Raw genomic sequence first — 13,591 nt, forward strand, 5'->3', positions numbered from 1 at the left:
CTTGTCCAAAGTCACATAGGTAGTGTCAAGTGTCTGAGGACAGATTTGAACTCAGGTCCTCCTGACTCCAGGATCGGTGCCCTATTGACTGTGATCTGGCTGCCCCTGGTTTTCTCTCTCATAACATGTATCAACTCTCTCCATGTCTTTGAACTTATAATGCACTCACTAATCACCTCCACTTCATAGACTCTTTCTCTTCTTTTAAGACATGGTTTGAATATGACCATTTATATGAAACCTTTTCTGAACCCTTTCTCCCCACATTTTACTTTTTATATTGGAGACCTAAATAGGAGTTAACCACACCAAGACAACCAGAATCTATAAGTCGACTACCAACCACATTTTTAAAAGTCTGGTCTGATTCTGATAGGATCATTTGGGCATACTCTAACAGTTAAACATTGTCTCAGTCTTGACTGTAAAATTTTGCTCATAGGTTTTATTGTAAAAATATTTTATTGTGTTTTTCTTAACTTCCTAATCTTTTAAAAAGAGCCTGCAAGGTTCTGTTTTTGTGGATGAGGTGTCTGGGAAGTTTGTATTGCTATTGCTTAGGCTTGTGGTTTGTGGAAAAGCAGATGATTTCGATCTCCCCCACTGCCAATCTAGCATCTTTCAGTAACACTAAAATTCCATATTAGGCAACATAGCTCTTTAGGGTTGGAGGTAACTACTGAATTACAGGCCTGGTTTATAGCTAGAGCCTCTTGTTTGTAAATTCTCAAATGAAATATTAAAGAAAACAAGAAACATGTGTCATTTTGAAAACCATTCTTTAAACCACTCCAAAACTGAACAAAAAGCATCTTATTTGGAAAAATATCTTAAGAATAGTATGCCCACACAAATTTGTGAAGGGTCCTATGTTTTTGCTGTACCATGTTTTAAATCTTTTGATTATTCAGTCTAACACATTGTTTTAATATTTTGTTTTGTATTGTTCACTATAGTTTCATGCCTGATTGTCTCAAGTGTGAAAATTTTGTCTCCCTTCAAAGACTGTAAGCTCTTGGAAGGCAGAGGACTTATTTTTTTGTAGCCTGTCTCCACCATACCTCCTCCCTCATATCCAGCACACAACCAAGTCCATCGTGAGTTTGCAATAAATTCTTGTGGAATGAAAAAAATAGTCTTCTCTGTCTTTATAATTGTCTATTTTTTCCTCTCTTTATCTCTATCTCTGTCTCTGTCTATCTCTGTCTCTCTTAAAATAACATGATCAGTTGTGAAAAGCTGATAATGAATGCTGTTTAGACCAGGTTCTTTCTCCAGAAGGAAAAGGGTGGCAAGTGCACAAAAACAGCTGGAGTACATTCAGGATCATAGAGAGCCATAAGGGGCTTTAAAGTCTCTCTAGTCCAATCACCTCTTTTTCCATATCAAGAAATTGAGATCCAGGGAAGTCAAGTAACTTGTACAGGTAGCAAGCAAGTATCAGAGATAAGGTTTGAACCTCCAGGCCTCCCATGGAGAGCCAGTGTTTGTTTCACAGTCCTAAGGGAAACATGCTTACTCTTTCTTTAAAACATGATTCTTATTTTCATTTCTAAATTCTCTCCTTCCTTCCACTTCCATTTTCACTTCCATTGAGAAGGTAAGAAATGCAACATTTTTTGCACATATGAAGTCATTAAAAACATATTGCCACATTATCCATGTTCCAAAACAAGAAGAAGAAAGAGAAAAATATACTCAATATGTGCTCAGAGTTCATCATTTCTCTTTCTGGAGGTGGATATCATGTTTTCTCATGAGTCCTTTAAAACTGTGGTTGACCATTGTATTAACATGTGCTCAATCTTTCCCGGTTGATTATCTTCATAATATTGCTGTTACTGGGTAAATTGTTCTCATTTCTGCTCACTTCTCTTTGTACCATACCATACCAATCTTCCCAGATTTTTCTGAAACCATTGCCTTAATCATTTCTTACAGCACACTAGATTTCAGCACATTGTATACCATAACTTGTTTAGCCATTCCCCAATTGATGGCTATACACTCAGTTTCCAATTCTCTGCCACCACAAAAAGAACTGCTATAAATATTGTTGTACACAGAGGCCCTTTTCTCACTTTTTTATGTCTTTGTGGTATAGATCCAATAGTGGTGTTGCTGTCAAAGGTCAGGCACATTTTCATAGATTTGGAGGCATAGCTCCAAATCACTGCTCAGAATGGTTGGACACAACTCCACTAACAGTGCATTAGCGTTATCTATTTTCCCACATCCCCTCCTATATCTGCCATTTTCCTTTTTTATCATCTTGGCCAATCTAATGATTGTGGGATGGCACCTCAGAGTTTTTTTAACTTGATTTTCTCTTATTATTAGCAATTTAGAATATATATTATTTCTTCATTTCTATTGATATCTTTGACTTCTTTGGCATGCGTATACTTGATTGGAGCATTTCTGAAGAGGCTCCAATTTCCTTTCTTTTGTTTAGAATAAAACTTCACAGCTTCTAACAACAATCCAGTCTGGATAGAGTCACGTTTCTGGGCCTTTCTTGTATGGTTTCATTTTCCCAGGCCAGAAAGAGGTAGGGACTCAGGGGAGGAGACTGAGGTGAAATGCATGGGTCTTTTTGCAGCCTCCTATATGAGCAAGTCTAATCCCTCATACATCAATAAACACTACAGTTAGATAAACGGTGTTTGAGATTTGGTCACTGTTACCTGAAATTCTAAACCTGACAAGTGTAGATAGATGTTTTTGTAATATCAAGTAAGAGTCTGACTAATGTAAAATGATATTAAAGCTTTTATCTTTCTGACTTCATGATTTGACTTTTGGTTACTTTGATTGAATTAATAATCTATAAGTGGTAAAATAAAGTGATAGCAAGACATACATATATAAATGATTAAATGTCGATGCTTTTTTAAAAATAAAATTATGCATTTTTTTAATGCAGGGATACATATAAAACAAAATCCTAGTAGAGACAGTGTTGGGAATGGAAATTAATTCCTGTAGTGATATTGATTATATTACTGCTGTCTTTTGTACTGTTTTTATGATTTATCTGTGCGTTGAGTCAAGAGGAGTTAGACTAGATTCTCCAGTGTGAATCTGGAGGGATAATGCTTAGAGAATGTCACACCCATAATGCACCTATAATCCTTTCTCCACTCTAAAAGTCTCTGCGACCTTACTCAGCTTATAAACTCCTCTAACTTCATAGAATGATACAGCTCTCCTCCCGGCCTGGACTAACCTTTCTGCTTTGTTGTTATTCAGTCATTTCAGTCGTGTCTGATTCTTGGTGTCCCCATTTGGGATTTTCTTGGCAAAGACACTAGAGTGATTTGCCATTTTCTTCTCTAGTTCATTTTACAGATCAGGAAACTGAACCAAACAAGGTCAAGTCCATGTCACACAACTAGTAAGTATCTAAGGCCAGAGGTGAACTCAGGAAGATGAGTCTTCTTGACTCTAGGTCTTCCATTCTATCCACTTGGTTACCTAGCAGCTTTGTACTTGATTACACCTCTTGTCATCTGTTTTGTGACCTTACTCACCAATCATCCCCTTTCATGCATTACCAATCTCTTTCTATTAGTTTCCCTTCTTTCTATGCATATAGGTTTCCATAAGTCTTAACTCAGTTTTAACTTCTAATAACCTAAGCTATTATTGATATTAATATTATGAATATTAAGCCTTAATAGCTTAAAATTTCCCTAAGATGCTAGGAACACTCTATATGCTCAACTCTCCTATGCAAAAAAGGAGCTGTCCTTTCACCTTTTGATTCTTCTGAGCATTGATACAATCAGTACAAAGTCATATCTATAAGCAGAGGCATCTGAAAGACCCCAACATCTATAAGGAATCTCTCTCCCACTGGGAATCTTTTTTCTCTCAAAGTTGCCTTCATTCAAGCTCCAAGTCCTATTTGAAGCAGAAAAGGAGTGGGCAACTTTCAGAAATTTTGTGTATAGCACTGCATTTACTCATCTGGGTCAGAACACTTGCAAACATAAAGACTGATTTCATGAAAATGATGAGGAAATTCAGAAGATGCTAAATGAAAAACAAGAATTCCACAGGATTTACTAGCAAGATAGTTCAAATCCATGTCTAAGAAAGCAACATTTAATTCTGTCAAAAGTAAAGTACAAGCAAAGTTTAAAGAGAATCAGGATTGTTGGCTCAGTAAGAAGGCAGATGAAATTCAGTTTTATGCTGATAATAACAATCAAAGCTCTTTTATAATGCCCTGAAGGCTATTTATGGGTCAAAGATCTATGATGCATCACAACTACTCAGTGCTGATGGAACCACATTGATTAGTGATAAAGACATGATCCTAGAGAGATGGGCTGAATGCTTCCATAGTGTTCTTAACATACCATCATCAATGAATAATCTTTTACCTCAAGATGAAGTCAGTCCCTCCCTAGCTGAAATTCCAACTGAAGAGGAGGTATTGAATGCCATTAACTCCTTTCATGTGGCAAACTACCTGGTGTTGATTCTATTCCAGCAGAGATTTACAAGGTAAGGGGACCACTGCTCATACAAAAGCTGACCGAAATTTTCTAGGTTATATGGCAAGAAGAGGTTGTCCCTCAGGAGTTCAAGGATGCCTCCATTGTCCATTTCTATAAAGGCAAAGGAAATAGATTGTCCTGTGACAATCATGGGGTGGGGGTGAGGTGTCTCTCTCTTAGTTGTTGCTGGAAAGATTCCTGCCAGAATCCTCCTTAATAGGCTGATCCTTCAGCTGGAAGACGGTCATCTACCTGAGAGCCAGTGTGATTTCAGAAAGGGCCAACGAATGGTTGACTTGGTGTTTGCTGCCCAACAGCTCCAGAAGAAATGCCAGGAGTAGAACAGAAGTCTTTACAAAATGTCTGTAGATCTGACCAAGACCTTTGTTACTGTCAGTCATGAGGGCTTATGGAAAATTATGTCAAATCTGGTTGCCTGTAGTTCATCAGCATTGTACATCAATTTCATGACCACATGCTTGCCTGGGTTCTGGATAATGGATAATGTTCTTGTGCTTTCCCAGTCACAATGGAGTGAAACAAAGGTGTGTGCTTCCTCCCATGTTTTTTAGAATATTTTCAGTCATGCGGTCAAATGCCTTCAAATGGGGATGAAAACAGCATCAAGGTCAGCTACTGCACTGATGCTAAATTCTTCAGCTTGAAAAGCTTACTAGTCACAGACCAAAGTGGAGGGAGTATTAGTGCGTGATTTTCTGTTTACACATGATTGTGCACTCAATCCAGCCTCTGAAGCTGAGATGCATTAAAACATGGATTAATTCTCTATTGGTTATGCTAATTTTGTCCTAACAATCAACACCAAGAAAATACAGGTGCTCCATCAGCCACCACTATACCATCCATATGGGGAACCACTGGTTATAGCCAATGGAGAAATATTGAATGCTGTGGAAAAGTTCATTTACCTTGGTAGTATACTTTCCAGGACTGTACACATAGATCATGAGGTTGACACATACTTCTAGAGCTAGCTCAGTGTTTGAGAGGTTCTGAAAAAAAGTGTGGGAGGGAAGAGATATTAGACTGACTACCAAACTGAAGGTCTACAGAACTGTTGTGCTGACCTCTTTGTTGTGTGTCTATGAAACTCAGATAGTATACCAGTACCATGCTAGGAAAATGAATCGCTTCTATTTGAATTGTCTTAGGAAAATTCTGAAGATCACCTGTCAGGATAAGATACCAGACACTGAAGTGCTTTCTCCAACTAATCTGCCAAGCATTTAAGCTCTACTTCAGAAAGTGCAACCCCAATTGGCTAGCCATGTTCTTTGAATGCAAAACCATACATTTACCAAAAAGACTATTTTATGGAGATCTTACACAGGGCAAGTGTCAACACGGTGGTCAGAAGAAGTGGTACAAGGTCTCCCTTAGGTTGTATGACATGGGAGACACTGGCACAGGACTGCCCACCATGGCGTGTCCACATCAGAGAAGGTACTATTTTCTATGAGCAAAGCAGAATTAAAATAGCTCAAAAGACACATGAGATGCTCAAATTTGGAGAATCCACCCCAAATGTTCATATGGAATTTGAAAGAACTACAGACTAACAGAATTGTGGAGATAGAAGGGACCATGGAAGTTATATAGCCCATCTCTTACTCAAGACATGAATTCTAATGACAATATTCCAGTGAGTGATCACCCACCTTCCATTTGAAGATTACAAGTGATTAACTTATGGGTCAGTTCATTTAATTTTTGGATGACTTTAACTATTAAAAAATTTCTACTTGTATCAGATTAATTTTACCTCAAAGTAATGTCCATCTCCTGATCCAGGTTCTGTCCTCTGGAATCTAGCAAAATAAGAGTAATATTGTTTCTACATTATAATCTTTCACACAGTTATTTTAACCAGACTCTCTCCACTCCTACCTGAACAAGTACTTTCTTTTCTAGGTTAACAGATATTTTATTCTATAGGAGAAAACACATAGAAACACAAAGAAGTGTATTTCCAGTTTCTTTAAACCATTTACCTTTGACATAGTGTGTGGTCACCTCATCCTTCACTATGCCTTCCTCAGGAGATATCCTAGGTTGTCAATAACATTTTATGGTGCCCAGAACTGGAGAGAGTACTCCAGATTTGGTCTCATCGAGACATATGACAATGAAACCATTACCTTCCATGCTGTAAATATTATGCTTCTATTAATTCATCCAGAGATCACACATCATTACCACATCAAACTGATATCTCTTTGTATATATTTCTCCCCAATTACATGTAAAAACAATTTAAAATATGTTTTTAAAGCTTTGAATTCCAAATTCTATCCCTCCTTTCTTCCCCTGCCCCCTCCCTCAGATGGTAAGCAATCTGATATAGATTATGCATATGTGATCGTGCAATACATAGTCATTTTGTGCAAGAAAACTCGAACAAGAAAAAGCAGAAAAAAGAAAGGAAGGAAGGAAGGAATAAAAGTATGCTTCAGTCTTTATTCAGATAACATCAGTTCTTTCTATGGAGGTGGATAGCATTTTTCATCATGAGTTCTCCATTGTCTCCAATCATTGTATTGCTGAAAATAGCTAAGTCATTTACAATCCATTGTACAATACTGCGGTTACTGTATACAATATTCTCCTGGTTCTGTTCACTTCTCTTTGTGTCAGTTCATAGAAGTCTTTCCAGGTTTTTCTGAAATCATGCTGCTTGTCATTTTGTATTGTACAATAATATCCCATTACAATCATATATCACAACTTGTTCAGCCATTTGTAAATTGATGGGCATCTCCTCAATTTCCATTTCTTAGTCACCACAAAAAGAGATGCCATAAATATATATTTTTTTGTAAAAATAGATTCTTTCCTTCCCTTATTAAATCTCTTTGAGATACAGACCTAAAAGTGGTGTTGCTGGATCAAAAGGTATGCACAATTTTATAACCCTTTGGGCACAGAATTGCTCTTCAGAATGGTTGGATCAGTTCAGAACTCGCCCAACATTGCATTAGTGTCTCAGTTTTCCCACATCCCCTGCAACATCCAACATTTTCCTTTTTTTTTTTTTTTTATCACAGCAGCCAGTCTAATAGGTGTGAGGCAGTACCTTAGAATTGTTTTAATTTGTATTTCTCTAATCAACAGTGATTTAGAATTTTTTTTAATATTACTACAGATATCTTTGATTTCTTTGCCTGAAAATTTCCTGTTCATATTCTTTGAACACTTATCAATTGGGGAATTATAAACTTGACTCAGTTCTCTATATATTTGAGAAATTCAGCCTTTATCAAAGATACTTGCTATAAAAATTATTTCCCAGTTTTCTGTGTTCATTCTAATTTTGGTTACACTTGATTTTGTTTGTGCAAAAAACTTTTTAATTTTATATAATCAAAATGATTTATTTTACATTTTGTAAAGCTCTTTATAATTTGTCTGGTTCCAAATTTTTCCCTTATCCATAGATCTGAGAGAGAAACTATTTCACGCTCTTCTCATTTGCTTATGGTATCATCCTTTATGTGTAAATCAGGAACACATTTTGATCTAATCTTAGTATATGGTGTAAGATGTTTTTCTTTACCTAATTGATGGTATACTGTTTTCCAATTTTCCCAGCAGTTTTTGTCAAATAATGAGTTCTTGTCCCAAAAGCTAAGATTTTTAAGTTTATCAAACACTAGAATATTATAGTCATTTACTACTGAGTCTTGCATGCCTAATCTATTCCACTGATCCACCACTCTATTTCTTAGCCAGTACCAGATTGTTTTGATAATTACTTCTTTGTAATACAGTTTGAGATCTGGTATGGCTAGACCATCTTCCTTCACATTTTTTCCCATAAATTCCCTTGATGTTCTTAACATTTTGTTCTTCCAAATGAATTTTGTTATTGTTTTTCTAACTCTACAAAATAATTTTGGGTGGTTTGATTAGTATGGCACTAAGTAAATAGATTAATTTAGGTAGAACTGTCATTTAAAAAATTTTATTGACTCAACTTACCCATGAGCAATTAATATGTTCCTAACTTTTTGAATGGAACTTTATTTGTGTGAAAAGTGTTTTGTAATTTTTTCATAGTTCCTGGGTTTGTCTTGGCAGGTAGACTCCCAAGCATTTCATATTGTCTACAGTCAATAAAGGGAATTTCTCTATTTCTTGCTGCTGGACTTTGTTGGTAATATGTAGAAATGCTGATGATTTACTTGGCTTTATTTTGTATCCTGCAACTTTACTAAAGTTGTTCATTGTTTTAAGTGATTTTTTCAGTTGATTCTCTAGGATTCTCTATCATCATGTTATCTGGAAAGAGTAATAGCTTGTTTCCTCATTGCCTTTTCTAATTTCTTTAATTTTTTTTTCTTTTCTTATTTCTATAGCTAACATTTCTAGTACAATGTTGAATAATAATGGTAGTGCTTCACTGCTGACTTTATTGGGAAGGTTTGCAGCTTTTCCCCATTACAGATAATACTTGCTGATGATTTTACATAAATATTACTTGTCATTTTAAGGTAATGTCCATTTATTCCTATGTTCTCTAATTTTTTTAAAATAAGAATAGGTATTATATTCTCAAAAAGGCTTTTTCTGTACCTGTTGAGATACTCTTATTATTTCTGCTCTTTTTGCTATTGATATGGTCAATTCTGCTCGTAGTTTTCCTAATATTAACCCAGTCCTGCATTCCTGGTATAAATTCCATCTGGTCATAGTGTACGATCCTTGTGATATGTTGCTGTAATCTCCTTGCTAGAACTTTATTTAAAATTTTTGCATCAATATTCATTAGGGAAATTGGACTATAGTTTTCTTTTTCTGTTTTCACTCATTCTAGTTTCAGAATATCAGCATTTTATTCGTGTCATAAAAGGTATTTTGCAGAACTCCTTCTTTGCCTATTTTTCCAATTAGTTTAAATAGTATTGGGATTAATTGTGTTTAAATGTTTGGTAGAATTTGCTTATGCATCAATCTGGCCCTTAGGATTTTTTCTTAGGGAGTTTACTGATGGCTTGTTCAATTTCATTTTCTAAGACTGAGTTATTTAAGCATTCTATTTTCTCTTCTGTTAACCTGGGCAATTTATATTTTTATAAATATTCATATATTTCATTTAGATTGTCAGATTAATTGACATGTAATCAGGCAAAATAGCTTCTAATAATTGTTATAATTTCATCTTCATTGGTGATGAATTCACCCCTTTTCATTTGTGATACTATTAATCTGATTTTTTTCATTCCTTTTTAAAATCAAATTAACCAATTTTATTGGTTTTTTCATAAAACCACACTGTTGTTTTATATTGAGCTTTGAAGTCCTATGAAACTTTGAAGATTTTTTCCTCTAATAACTACTTTTAAACAACATCTCCTCATCTTTTACAACTGATTTTTAAAATCCAAATGCAAAAAATTACATTTTTCCTATGAAATTACATTTTTTTTGCTTCATACCACCATTCCAACTGATGAGTGATTTAAAAAAAACAACCACACAAAAACTATGAAGGAATGAATAAATAAATCAAGTCAATATTTCAGGGTTGTTTGTTTTTCCCCATAGCTGACCAAAGATGATAATGTGTCAACACATAGTTATAACTGCTCTTGTAAAGGTTGCCAGTTTTGAATAACATTTTTTATATTACAGATATTTAATGTGACCACCACAGTGAAAAGCCTTCTAAGTTAAAAGGTTACCAATAAGAATGTTCAGATAATTTGTAGCAGCAAAAAGACTTTATAGATAGGGAAATTTTCTCAACTCCTTTGACAACTATAACAGATTCTAGATGCTTAGAATCTGGAAAATGGTGAGAAATAAACCTAAATGAAAGGTGGAAAATATCATTGTATAATACTTGTGATCCTACTCTTTTCCCAATCCTTCAAACTGGTCTGAATCGGTTGTAATGGTAATTTAAAGGAGAAGATCTTTCCTATTCATTAATAGGCTCATGTGATCTGCTTAAATAACGTGAAAGTCTAAGTCCCATGTATTAGGTGGAGTTTGCTGAACAGGCAGAACAGGAAGGGTAGAGTAGAACTGAGGAAATTTGGTGAGAGCACTCAGGGCTAGGAAGGATGCAGGCAAGCAGGCAGCTGGCTAGTGAGTGAGAGAGCTTGTTTGTGATTTTGTTTAAGGGAGCTTGCTTGTGATTTTTTTTTAAGGGAGCTGGTTTATGGGAAGCCTAGCAGGGGGAAGGCTTGGGGATGGTGTTGTTATTGTTTATAGATTCTTGTTACCATGATGGATTTGACTTTCTGGTGTTGGGATTTGGCTTTCTGGTGTCCAAAAAAATGTTTTGGTTCTGTCTTCTATGTGGAGAGTCTGTTGTATTTTGCAATTTAGAATTGTGCAGGGATATTCATGGCTGCGTAGGTGCTGTGAATATCACATTGATGCTACACCAGTTTAAACTGGTTTTAGTCAATCTCAACTGGTACCAGTTTAAACTGGTTTTGACTGGCTTTTAACTGGTTTGTGCCAGTTTATACTGGTTTTAACACCTCTCAGTTGGGTTAAACTCATTTTAGCCTGTTTAAACTGTTATTTTTTTTTTACTACACCAAGCCAGTTTAAACTGATTTTGGCCATTTTATGCTGGTTTTTGAGGGTTTTAACTGATTTCAACTGGTTTTAGCTGATTTGTGCTAGTTTTAGCTGGTCTAGGGTGGTTTAAATCTGTTTAACTGGTCTGCTCTGGTTTAAACTAATTTTCAGTTGTTTAACCTGGTCAGAATTTCTTTCAAATAAGAAAATCAGAATTTTAAAGACTGATAACAGCAACAATAACAGCACACGTTTCTCTATGGTTTTAAAGTTTTTGCTCATCATAACCCTGTGACTATCCTGTGAGGTAGTAGTATAATTTTTTTCCTCTGCCATTTCACCATTGAAGAATTTGATAAGCTTCAGATCTCCCAATTTCCTTGCCTGCTGGCCCTATTGATTTCTTGGTCCCTCACAGGACATTTCTGGTCTTGCACTGAGAGTAACAAGTAGACAACAGGAGACAGAATCATATAGACAGTGAACTTGTACATTGAAAAAGAAATTCAGGGCTGAGGTGATGGATTTACAAATAAAATCTACCCAATATTAAAGGAAAAAAATTAATCCTGATGTTATTTGAAAAATAAGTAAAAAAAGAAATCCTAGCAAATTCCTTCTCTGATATAGATATAGTTTTGATATCTAAACTATGGAGAGCAAAACAGAGAAAGAATTTCCCCAACAAATGATGGAAAAAAGTTAAATAAAATACTAACAAGAAGATTACGATGATACATCACAAGTGGAATTTTTTAAAAACAGGAATGTATGACTGATTCAATATTAGGAAAATATAGCAAAAACAACAAAAATTATATGAATATATCAATAGATGCAGAAAGTTTTTGACAAAATACAACATCTAATCCTATTTTTAAAAATTTGAGAGCATAGGAATAAACGGAACTCTTTTTATTAAATTCCAGTGGCTCACTATCACTTTTAGAGTGAAATATAAATTTCTCTGTTTGGCATTTAGTGCCCTTCATAACCTATCCCTCTCTATTTTTCCAGTCTTATACCTTAAGCTCCTTTCCCAACTCTTCAATCCAGTGACACTTGCCTCATTCATATTACTTGAACAAGACAACATCTCTCAACTCTGAGCATTCTTACCGGCTGTCCCCTGTACTTGAAGTCTTCTCCTTCCTCATCTCTACCTTGTGGCTTTCCTGGCTAATTTCAAGTCCCAGCCCAAAACCTACCTTCTACAACAAACATTTCCCAGTCTCTCAATTCTAATGCCTCCCTTCTGATGATTATTTCAAATTTATTCTGTATATATTTTGTATGTAGATAATTGTTTCCATGTTGTTCATTAGCTTGTGAATTCCTTGAGATCAGATATTGACTGCTCTTTTACTTTTCTTTGTAACCTCAGTGTTTAGCACAGTGGTTGACACATAGTAGGAACTTTAAAATGTTTATTAATTCACTGACTGAAGTGACTAGGTGAGGACCATGCACCTAGAATATGTCAGAAAGGGATATGAATAGAAGGCTTTCTCCTGACTCCAAGTTAAAAAATTCAGAAGAAGAAGTGATTCTGGCACTAGTTTATGAAATTCACAACTCCTAATATCCTGTCAATTCCCAACCTCTGCAGAATTTTCATTTTGATGATACTTAATTATCTGAAGCACCTCAGTGCTTTCACATTAGCCATGAGAACAGTCACATATCTATCCCTACAAGGTTAGGAAATATTTTTCCTAGGGAACCTGAATATCCTAAAAGAATGTAGATGATTTTTCTGAAGGATGATATGAAGTGCCATTTAAAAAAAAGCAACAAAAACTGCAGTCATAATAATTTTCACTTATTTACATAGTACTCAACAATTTAGAAGTTTCAAATTTTCTCATCTAAGTCTTCAAACAACAAAGTGAGGCAGGTATGATTAGCCGCATTTTATAAATGAAGAAACCAATTTTCTAATGTATATTTCTTAGTAATGGTGCTCCTTGGTGCTATATACCAGTGCCACATGGTTTAAGTTGCACAAGGAATTGAATAAAAATAACTTTGAAATCAGTACATGTTTATTGAGTGCCTATTATATCCAGGATATTATGCTAAGCACTGGAAATGAAAGATAAAATCCAATACAATTTCTGCCATTAAGGAACCTACAGTCAATCAAAATCATTCTCTTTTTATTTGCTCTAAATTATAGTCCACTAAATTGATCTCTATTTATGGCCAAAAGATAAAATTTTAGGGATTAATGTTTCAAAATTCTGTCAGAAGTTGAATATACAATAGTCTCTGCACTCATTGGCAGCAAAATTGCTGTAACTATAGGCTATGGAATTAAAAATATGGGCTCCATTCCTGGATCTGTTACTTACTAAATAGGTGAAGTTGGAAAATCATTGGGCTTGTTTGGCCTTCAGTTTTCTTTTCTAAAATTAAGAGATTAGATAAGACACAGGTTGAACTGTGTCTTACATAAAGGAAAACTGACTACGAATCCAAAAATTCTTGGATCATCAGGTAATAGATTTGGAGTTGGAAGGAACCTT

At 35.2% G+C, this 13,591-nt stretch overlaps 1 long non-coding RNA gene across 1 annotated transcript in view; it reads right to left on the reverse strand.

Annotated features, from left to right (window-relative positions):
* LOC140523830 (uncharacterized) overlaps window positions 1-13,591 on the reverse strand; it is a 75,708-nt gene that overhangs the window by 18,651 nt on the left and 43,466 nt on the right. Inside the window, exon 2 of the long non-coding RNA XR_011973482.1 lies at window positions 6,292-6,337. This is a non-coding gene — a long non-coding RNA (uncharacterized lncRNA). The remainder of the gene's footprint in view (window positions 1-6,291; window positions 6,338-13,591) is intronic.

Source organism: Notamacropus eugenii, chromosome 2, assembly GCF_028372415.1.
Source record: "Notamacropus eugenii isolate mMacEug1 chromosome 2, mMacEug1.pri_v2, whole genome shotgun sequence".
Classification (NCBI taxonomy): Eukaryota; Metazoa; Chordata; class Mammalia; order Diprotodontia; family Macropodidae; genus Notamacropus; species Notamacropus eugenii.